The sequence below is a fragment of the Mus pahari genome, chromosome 14, assembly GCF_900095145.1.
Source record: "Mus pahari chromosome 14, PAHARI_EIJ_v1.1, whole genome shotgun sequence".
Classification (NCBI taxonomy): domain Eukaryota; kingdom Metazoa; phylum Chordata; class Mammalia; order Rodentia; family Muridae; genus Mus; species Mus pahari.
In genome coordinates, this window is record NC_034603.1 from 27373110 (window position 1) to 27383710 (window position 10601).

The following is a 10601-nucleotide window of genomic DNA, read 5'->3' on the forward strand; positions in this document are numbered from 1 at the left end:
AAAAAAAAAAAAAAAAAAAAAAAAAGAGGAGCTTGTGGCAAGTATTCAGAAGGCACAATCTCAGCCTGTTAGACAGGCACTCTGAGACACCCCACAGTTAGACAGAGGACCGGAGGAGACCAAGGCCTGTGCCTAGCCAGGAGTCCCCAGGTCCCACCAGGACTGAGGATAGAGATGTCCTTTTGTCCAGCAAATGAGCCTGAGGTGCCTCTTTGTGTCCCCGCTCACCAAGTCCCTGGCCACAGTAGACTCTAGCTAATGCCCCCCTATCTTCCTGGCTGCAGAGATTCATCCAGTCTCTGTGGCTCTGGGACAGTCAAGTGAGAAAGCCCCACCCCATCTATCATCCGACATTCCAAAAGGCAGTGCTTGCATTTGTTTTTGTTGTAGCTGCTTCTTTTGTTTTGTTATTTGAGACGGGCTCTCAATAGGTAGCCTTGGCTAGCCTGGGACTTGCTATGTTATACAGGTTGGCCTCCAACTCTTTTTGTTTTGCGGGGAGGGGGCATATTTTAAAGATTTTATTTATTTATTACATGTATGTATGTGAGTACACTGTAGCTGTCTTCAGACGCACCAGAAGAGGGCGTCAGATCTCATTATGGATGGTTATGAACCACCAGGGTTGCTGGCATTTGAACTCAGGACCTTCAGAAGAGTAGTCAGTGCTCTTAACAGCTGAGCCATCTCTCCAGCCCTTCAAACTCTTAAAGTCATAGATTCTTGTCTCTGCCTCCCAGTGTCAGAACTACAGATGCAAAACTACCTGGTTTGCATCCTCAAGATGTCCAGCCAACAGAGGCCTTCTTTGTCCATAAAAGACATCAGTTTCCTCATCTGTGGAAGGAAGAAATCCTGTTTCCCAACATGAAGACAGAAGCAAGAACACACACTGCTCGATGGAGCTGGGCATAAGGATGGATGTTAACCACACAGCAATGGAACAGTGGCGACGACATGTCCTTACTAGTCGCAGGAAGGGGACATCTGCACCTTCTCCATGACTATGCTCACCTTCCTCACCATAGCCTGGTGCTGTCACTGGCCCTCCCTTGCACTCCTCTGTGACCTAACCCCTGGAGAGACTCTCTCCTGCAGCCTGCCCTGGGACAGGTAGCAAGCAGGTGCAACCAGGAACAGGAATGGTTCTTTCAGGATAGCTTTCCCTCCGAGCTTCAGAGGCTCCCTCCACCCCATCCAGGAGTCTGCTTCCCCACTATGCTGCAGCATCCGACTGACTGGGCTTCCACAAGACTCGGGCCCAGATGAGGACCTCTCTGCTGCCCAGGCTCTATGCCTGCACCCGGTGAAGCGGCAACCACTGAAATGTGTGTTATTTCACCTGCTAGATTCCGGCATTCCAGGGCAGGGCTGGGGAAGGTCATAAAAACGTTGTGGTAACCTATATATTATTTTTATGCTGGTGCTTAACACAGCATGTTTGACACATGTGCAGGAGCCCATCATAAATCAAGCCTGGGGTCCACCCTTGTGTCCACGCAGGGGGTCGCCTGGCCTCTCACACGTGTATGGAGGCCCCAGCGGCTGTCCTCCTGGGAGCCAGGCTTCAGGCTGCTCTGAGGTCCAGCTGCTGGCTGCTGCCCCTTGCCTCCCACAAAGCTTCCCTGAGCCAGGGAAAGGGAGGGAGGCCAAACTGAGAAGGCTTGGGCCAGAAATGCTCAGGAAAAAAATGCATTTTGGAGTGAGCAACCCTGGTGCATGATTGTGTTCCACGTGTACATGTGTGACAGTACATATGTGTATACAGGAATATCTTCATCTGTGCATTTTTGTCTGCATGAATGTGTTTGTATAGGACTGAGCAGACTCTGTGTAAGTGTGTGCTTACATGTGTGTGGCCAATTAAGCTTCTCTGTCTAGGGATCTGCGCACGTGCTGTCTGTGTATGGTCATGTGTACACAAGCAGGCTTGTGTGTGCACGTGTGCATGCTTGTGCATAAAGCATGAATGTTTGCATATGTGTGCATGAGGAATGTGTAGGTATGTGCTTGATTCATTTGTGCGCATGTGTTTGCTTATGTGTGTACAAACAAACTTGTGTATACAGATATGCGCTTATCTGTAAGTGCATGAAATGATTATCTGTATGCACGGACGATGCTCATATGTGTGGTTGAGGAGGATTCTAGATGTACGTGTGTGCTTATGTACATGTATGCATATGCTAATATGCACCGACAGTTATATGCTTGTGTTCTTTCACACCAGTGTAGGTGAGTGTGCTCATGGATACACACTGCCTGTGGTGCACTCTCCCTGCCTGGTGCCTGCTGGTTCAGGACTTGTCCTAAGTGCCTTACCTGTCCCCGGCCTTTTGCTGTCCTGGGAGTGGAGGTCTTTCTTCCTAGTCAGATAAATAGGTGGCATCATTTAAAATTCCAGAAGTGTCTTAGCTACTTTCCTATTGCTGTGATGAGACACCATGATCTAAGCAACCTAGAAGAAAGAAAGCGTTTAACTGGGGGCTTACCTACAGTTTCAGAGGGTGAATCCATGGCCATTGTGGCCAGAAAGAAAGCAGCAAGCAGGCAGGTAGGCATGGCACTGAAGCAGTAGCTGAGAGCTTACATCCAATCTATAACTTGGAGGCTCAGAGAGAGACAGGGAGAGGGAGGGGAAGGGGGAGAGGGAGGGGAAGGAAGAGGGGGAGAGGGAGAGGGAGAGGGAGAGGGAGGGAGACTGAGACTGGGCCTCTGTGGACTTTTGAAACCTCAGCTCCCACTCCCAGGGACACAACTCCTCCAACAGTACCATGCCTTCTAACCCCTCCTAAACAGTTTCACCAATCAGGAGCCGAGCATTCAAATACGAATATGTGGAGGCCATTCTCATTCGAATCATCATAAGAAACATCTCCACTTTAGCCATGAACTGAGAAAGAAGATGGAGCTGGGGCTATCCTCAGTGGCTCTCTGTGCCCCTCTGCACAAGGGGCTGTCTCTACTGTTTAATGGGCCGGGTCACAGATAGGATGGAGGTTGAGGGAAAGCAATGGCCTCCTCAGTTTCCTTGTCTCTAGAAGGTAGGCATGGGTGGGCATGCAGTCTCCCCAGGACAGGCCCTCTGGGCACAAGGGGCCCTTTATGAAGTGGGTCAGGGCTCTGGAGCTTTCCCGACTTCTCCTACCTACAGAAACGATGCAGATGGCCTCTGAATCCTGCTTCTCTGACCTGAGGTCCCTATCAGAGCATACGTGGTGCCACAGGAAGGGTCACGAAGACTCCTGACATGGGGACAGGGCCAGATCCTACTTCTCTCTGTGATGGAGAAAGGGACTTTGCACCCCGGCTCAGGGACAAATAGACAGTCAGAGTCTAACAGAGCCCCACGAACGAAACTCTTAGGACCCTGGGGCAACAAAGCTACCCTTCATTCTTTGTAGACACACATGTGCTTATCTGCCTTCACAGGTCTGGTACAGCCCACTATGGGAAGACAGATTGTGCCCCCTCCAGGTCTGCTGAGAGTCATCGCTCAGAGTCCCTTAAGAATATGTACTCTTGGGCTGGTGAGATGGCTCAGCGGGTAAGAGCACCCGACTGCTCTTCCAAAGGTCCAGAGTTCAAATCCCAGCAACCACATGGTGGCTCACAACCATCCTTAACAAGATCTGACTCCCTCTTCTGGATTGTCTGAAGACAGCTACAGTGTACTTAAATATAATAAATAAATCTTAAAAAAAAAAGTTTTAAAAAAAAAAAAGAATATGTACTCTTATGTTGTATCTCGACCCCCTGAACCTGAAAGGTTCAAGCCAACCCTGAGTGGTTATACTCCACAGTCAGAAGCCATTACTGCCCCCATGATCCTCCTGGGCTAGGGCTCAGGGATGGCTGTTTGACCAAGCTGTCAGTCCTCTAAGGGTCAGCTGGAGCTGGGAGAACCACCCTGGGGAGAGCATCATGTGTCATGACTGTGGAGGTGGGGGTCTTTCTGCAATGGATCTCTCCTCACTATGATGAAGCTGCGTGCGAGCACCGTATGTCAGTTCTGCCTCACTCTGTGGGTTCCATAGGCCACCCATGCCTCCAGGCAAGCCAGGGTTTCTGAGATAAAGCTTCTTTGCTTCTACGTCCAGTCTGACCCCAGGCTGGACACACGGAGGCGAGGAGGATGGATGGGGATCTCTCCAGCCAAGGACATCTTACATAGCCGGGAAACTGGAGTTAGGGATGTAAGGATAGTCCAGGCCAAGGCCTAGGGGAGGATTAGGGACTGTGCCTGCCTTGGAGAACACTTCCAGCTGCTCCGTAGAATGGGACGCAGGTGGTCACCATGCTAACCCTCTCCTCTTTGTTGTCCCCTTCTCTCTCTTCCCCTCTGCCTCCATGACTCCAGCTTGTGACACCCACCTTCCCAGATGCTTTCTTGCGAAGACGCTTCCTTTCCAGGGCTTTGACAGAGAGAGAACAGGATGAGAGGCTGGGATGTGTATGTCAGCTAAAACTGTGGTAAATGCCTTGACTGTGGCAACTTATGAAAAAAGGGAGCTGTCTTAGTTAGGGTTTCCACTGCTGTGAAGAGACTCCGTGACCAAGGCAATTCTTATAGAGGACAGCATTTAATTGGGGTTGGCCTACAGGTTCAGAGGTTCAGTCCATTATCATCAAGGCAGGAACCTGGCAGTATCCAGGCAGGCATGGTGCAGGAGAAGCTGAGAGTTCTACATCTTCTCTCTGAATGCTGCAAGAGAAGACAGACTTCCAGGGAGCTGGGATGAGGGTCTTAAAGCTCACACCCACAGTGACACACTTCCTCCAACAAGGCCACACCTAATAGTGCCACTCCCTGGGCCAAGCATAGACAAACCATCACAAGAGCTTAATTTGGCTTTTGGTACCAAAGGTATAAATGTCCATTGTGGCAGGAAAGGCACGGGAAGAGCAGCAAGCATTGTAGTAGGAACTGGAAGCTGAGAGGAAGAAAGTGAACTTGGAATGAAGCTTCTGACTCTCAGGGCCTTCCTCCAGTGGCGCACTTCTACCAACAAGGCCATACATATCTCCTAGACCTCCCCGCTAAAATGCCACTGTTGAAGGACCAAGCCTTCAAATGCCCACGGAGAACACTCTCATACAAACCACCCTTCCCAGACAGTCTCATGGAGAACAAAAATGGCATTTCTAGGAAACATTAGGGGGACAGAGCCAAAGGGTGGGAGGAGGTCTAAGATATGACAGCGGTGGCTCAGCGGTTAAGAGATATGACAGATGCCGGGCATGGTGGCGCACGCCTTTAATCCCAGCACTCAGGAGGCAGAGGCAGGCGGATTTCTGAGTTCGAGGCCAGCCTGGTCTACAAAGTGAGTTCCAGGACAGCCAGGGCTACACAGAGAAACCCTGTCTCGAAAAACTTAAAAAAAAGAGAGAGAGAGAGAGAGAGAGAGAGAGAGAGAGAGAGAGAGAGAGAGAGATGACAGAGGAGAAAGGTCCTGGGGTGTGTGTGTGTCAGTTCCCCAGTTTCCTAGGCCAGTGTCTGGCTGGAGGCAGGGGAAATGCAAGTGGGGTGGTTCGTGAGAGGTCCAGGCTAGCGTGGGGTAGCCTCTGGGAGGGTTCCCGATGAGTGGTCCATCCTGCAGACGGTCATCTGTGGCTGTGTTAGCTCAGGAGAGAGTGGTCCCTAAGAGGAAAGCCACCGGGCCCAAGGGCAGTCAGGATACCTGTGATTACAGGGGTATCCCAAGAGCCCAGTCCCAATCCCCCTGGCTCTGTTGGGGGTGCAACAGTCTCTTCAGAGCTGCCCAAGGAGGGGCCTACAGGAGAGGAGGGGTGAGGCAGAGCTGGGGAGGCGGCCTCTGCACAGAAGATGCTTCGTGGGCTGCCATTCCCAGAATGCTCTGCCTTTCCAGCCTTCCGTATGCCGCCTACACAGAGCACAGGCCCAGGAAGGGACACAGTCTGTGTCTGAGCGAGGAGAGGAGCCCCCAGCTCTTGTAACAAGAACACATCTCGATGTGGGGTAAATGGGGGCGATTGGACGGGGAAGCCAGCTGGAAGCTTACACTAGACAGGCCCCCATCTTGGGCCTAGGAGATCTAGGCCCCATGCTGACGTCTGCCTAGTTCGGTGTCACCTGGCCTTGGTGACAGGGGATAGGGAGCACTGAGGACAGGGGACCCAAGGGCCTGTGGAGAAAGGCTAGGCAGGACCTGCTCACAGGCAGTTTTGCAGAGGTTGTGTCTGTGTGGTGAGTGTGGGATGGGTAACTGTTCAGGGAAAAGCCAAATAACCTGGAGGAGCACAGAGCAAAGGTGCAGGGTCCTGGCAAGCAGTGCCTTCGAGTCCTACACTGCAAACCTTCTGGGAGTCGGGGAGGGCGTGGCCCCCTGTAGCCCACGGTTGAAGAGCCGGGGGGCACTCGAGCCTGAAGCTCTCCACAGTCCCCAAGATTTAGTTTCTTTGGGTTCTGGGTCCAGGCCTCCGGCCCTACCCCTTACTCAGAGAGATGGTCGTGCAGGGATGTGGAGTTGTGGTGTGGTGTGGGGATGTAGATGGATTGCCTGTCTCTACCTGAAGCAAGCCATGAACACATACACATGCATACACATACACAGGCACACAGATTTTATAAGGACACGGGATGGAGGTAGTGTCTGGCTTCTGCTCCGACGCATTTTATTAAAAAGGGGGGGGGAGGGAAAAAAAAGAAAGAAAAATAAATGAGAGTCTCCCACAAGGACCACACACGGTGGCCTGGTGTAGCCGCAGGGCAGGCTGAGTCCCAGCTGGCACACTGCACCGTCACTGCCACCTCCAAACCGGACCCCCATGGCAGTAGAAGCCCAGGGGCAGAACCGGAGCCAGATAGGTACACCCGTGTGAGTTCTGTACATGGTTGCTCTCTGAGGGGGCCCTCAGATGGTTGGCCAGGGGTCTGGAATGCGTTGGGAGGCTGAGCAAAGCCTTGGCCTCCTGGTGTACCTCTAGGAGGATGTCATCTGCTACCTCTTTCCTCCAGAAGACCTGGTATATGATGCTTACAACAGTTGGAACCATGTCCTGGTTCCCATTCTCCCAACCCAAATACCACCCCAGACATGCCCTGTCTGTACACTGATTTACACACACACACACACACACACACACACACACACACACACACACACACACACACACACACACGGTGGTATGCTCTTATTCTCCCAATAAAACCCCCTACCAATCCAGGCTCTGGGCAGAGGAGACTGGATCCAAGCACATGTTAAAAAGAGCCACAGCCCAGTCCCCATCCCATGGGAAGGACAGGGGCCCTCTCTGGTGTTTCACACAAGCAGCCCCCTTCAAGGCTGTGCACCTGTGGGCTGTGCACCAGGAAGGCCCTCTGGGGAAATGGAGGCATTTGACACCCTTGTGAGGAAGGAATCAGAAGGTGTCTTGCCTGAGGCTCCCGCTGTGGGGAAGGGCCTGGGTTTGTATTTTCTGGGGAGGGATCTTATTGTCACCAGTTGAGGGGGTGGGCCTGGATAGTAGCAACAACCCAGAGTCCCACTCCAAGTGTGTCTGTTCCCCCCACGCTGGTTCTGAGAGACAATCGCTATGGACCTCACTGGAAAAAATGTTCTCATTGTGAACATAAGCAGGCCGCTCGGCCTCTGCCAGACGTGCCTGGAAAATGTTTAGGACCTCAGTCAACATATGAAATTTCCATCAAACTTTTATTAATCAGGAGGCGTTTGTTGTAAACCAACCCCTGTCTGATCCCTCTGGATGTCCAGGGAGAGGCCTGTGCTTTCTGGGGCCTATCCAGTGCCTGGTCTCCTGCCTACACAATCTGCCCCAACAGAGGAAGGCGCCGGGCCCAGAGATCAATGGGGACCAAGACAAGGCCAAGCAAGTCCCTCAGTGGCCAGGGCCACTGTAGACTGAGGGACAGGATCCTTTCCACCCTCTGAGACTGCCTTATCCCACTCTGTTCTCCCTGGGCCAGGCCTGCGAGGCTGCGGTGGCCCAGCTGCTTCTAGAGGTTCTGGACTGCTCAGCTGTGATCTCTTTTATGGGGTGGGAGACTCATAAAGGACCAAGAGCCCCACTTAGGAGCTGAGAGGCTTGGCGGCTGCACAGCCTGAGGAGGAGGGGTTGAGGCTTGGGAGGAGAGAGAGCTAGGGAGAGGCAGGCTAGAGGGGTGGTTGGGCTAGAGAGGGAAGGGCCAGGGAGAGAAGGGGAAGGGAGGGGAGGGGAGGGGAGGGAGGGAAGGAGAGGGCCAGGGAGGGAAGATATGCGGGGAGGTTGTGTAGGGGAAAGAATGGGAGAGTTGGGAAGAAAAGGACTGGAGAGGAAGCTGCAGCCCACTAGAACTATATAATCTGCTCCAGTGACTGGGGCACTTCATATTTCCCTCCTGTAAATAAGTCGGGGTGATTGTGCCCTGCCCAATGGCCTCTCAGGCTTGCCTTCCCTCCCATCCCTTGTGTCCTGTCAGTGACTGTGTAGATTGGTCACACAGAAAGTCAGGCACGTGCCCATCCCTGACACTTCCCATCTGAGTCGTCTGCTTATCTTCTCTGGACTATGGGTTACCCTTGCCCCTCATAGACCCGTGGAATCAGTCTCCCCTTCTGGCTAGGGAGCGTAGAGGGGGACCCACCCTGTCAGGAAGCCAGCATCAGGACTAGACTACTTGGCGTTTCTTAAGTATACCCCGTTTCAGTTCCTCTAGCTCTGGGGCTTAAGTCTCCATTCCCAGCTTCTGCCCCATTCCGGACCACCTTCTCCCATCAGGATCCCTCAGCCGCTGAGACTTCCTGCTGAAGACCAGGGAGCCAGTCTTGCCTGGCAATCAGGCCTCTTTCTTTCAGGGCATGCAGGGCAGAATGTATGTGATGAGAAGGCCACCCTAGAGGTCCCAGGAGCCTTCATCCCTAGAGAGCGCTAAGGAGCAACAGTATCCAATGCAGAGCGAAGTAGAACCCAGACTTGGAAAGGCAGAATTTCCCCGGAGCCTGGCTCAGCATCTTCCTGCAAGGCCCCCAGACCTTGTGCATGTCTTCCTGGCTGCTCAGACCTTCCAGACTCTGCCCATAGTGGCTCAGCCATGTGTGCAGGGAAACAGGCCAGAAATGTGGGCTTGACTCTGTGGCCTTGACACCATGGCTTTGATTCTGTGGGTGGCCCTGGGCACTTGTCCTGGAACTGTATCTTGTATTCCTTATTTCCTTCTTGGGTTTTTGAAGGCTGATGCTAGAAGTGTGACTGATTTTGTGTGTGGATTTTGTATGCTGCAACTTTTTGAAGTTTGTAAGAGTGTGTGTGTGTGTGTGTGTGTGTGTGTGTGTGTGTGTACTCACCTGTGTACTCGAGTGCACCCGTTAGAAATGCCACAGCATAAAAACATACTATATAGAAAGTGCTCCTTCCCCCTCTTCCAGCGGGGCTACCTTCCCTTTCTCTTGACTGCTTGCTCTGGCTAGCACTCCCAGCAGAATGCTGGGCGGCACTGGGGAAATCTTGTATTGTTGATCTCAGGGAAAACTTGTCTGTTTCCCCATTAGGCAGGGAACCAGCTGTGAGCTTTTGAAACGTGCCCTTTTTTATGTTGAGTGTGTTCTATTTTACTCCCAGTCTAGTAAATGTTTTGTTTTTTAATCAGAAAAGGATGTTGGCTCTTGTCCAATGCTTCTTTTGTTGTTTTAATAATTGAGATGTCAATGCCCCCCCTTCATTCTAATAACATGGCATTTCATGGTACTTATATTTTATTTCTTGAATAACTCTTGGATTCCCAAGGGCTTGGAGCTGGAAGGATTTCAAATAGGCAGTGGGGTTGGGGGAGATGGGTTCTCCTGGCTCTTGAACCTTCTTCATTCAATGATTCATGAACCAGGATTCACCTGGATTCCCCATGACCAACCTCAGTGCCCTGAGTCACGCATCACAACTGCTTCTTCCAAAGGTAGGTCCATGCTCCACATGCACCCTTCTGGACAGAGGAGGAAAGAGAACAGAACACAAGCCAGGCCGGTGTGTGAAGTAGCTCACGGCACCCCCAGCGTGGACTACAAAGCGGAGTTTGACTCTGTGGCCCTGCCGTCTGGGCCTTCGGGACACCTGTTCTCATTCTCTGATGCTCAGGACAAACAAGATGCTGGTGAGGCCGTGGTCAGCATCCTAAGACAGGCATCACAGCTCTTCCTCCTATTGAGTAGTGGAGGGGTCCATGCAGAAGCCAGTTCATATGGCCTAGGGTCCAGGGACGTTCCACTCCTGGGCGCCAAAGAACTGCCCCCTTGTGGCAGGAGAGGGCAGGATGCCAAGAGGCAGCAGGCTCCCATGTCTTAGGAAGAAACCCACAAATTGGGAGCTACAAATGAGGAGGCATGCTCAGAAGCTTGGAAAACGGCATGCGTCAGCAGCCTTAATGTGCCATGAAGGTTTCTGTGTGCAGACACACCAGACTGAGAGACAGGAGGAGAAAGGTGCCCCCCATGCCCACTTTACCTCGAACATTAATTACACAGGGTCTGCATGCACTGAAACAGCACATCATGCACAAAAGTCTGTAGTATTATTTCAACTGGAAAAAGATATATATAAATTGGATCTCTAAACCAGTAAATAAACTGAAAGGCTTTTTTTTTTTTTTT